General features: G+C 36.1%; 1 long non-coding RNA gene across 3 annotated transcripts in view; it reads left to right on the top strand.

The window, feature by feature from the left end:
- Nucleotides 1-277, top strand: part of LOC119591875 — a 181,478-nt gene that overhangs the window by 105,207 nt on the left and 75,994 nt on the right. The gene's annotated exons all lie outside the window — the stretch shown is intronic.

The raw sequence follows: 277 nt of genomic DNA on the forward strand, positions 1-277 counted from the left end.
GGGCTCCACAGTCTGTAAATTGTCAAAATTTCATATCATTTGGGAGAGATCGCTAATGGCTTTTTTATCGGTGGGGGGGGGGGGTGACCAACCTTTTCGTTGTTGTTTTGAATTTGATTTTAATCCCCAGATTTTTATTTAATCATTCTATTTACCAAGGGACTCACTTTTAATACATTATATAATTATTTTTGATATTTGAAAATAGTCTCACCGTTTTAAGAATATATTGTGAGTCAGAATGATGTTGCATTAGGTAGACGGGATGAGGGTGGGG

The sequence above is a fragment of the Penaeus monodon genome, chromosome 29 (genome assembly GCF_015228065.2).
Source record: "Penaeus monodon isolate SGIC_2016 chromosome 29, NSTDA_Pmon_1, whole genome shotgun sequence".
In the NCBI taxonomy this organism is placed as follows: Eukaryota; Metazoa; Arthropoda; class Malacostraca; order Decapoda; family Penaeidae; genus Penaeus; species Penaeus monodon.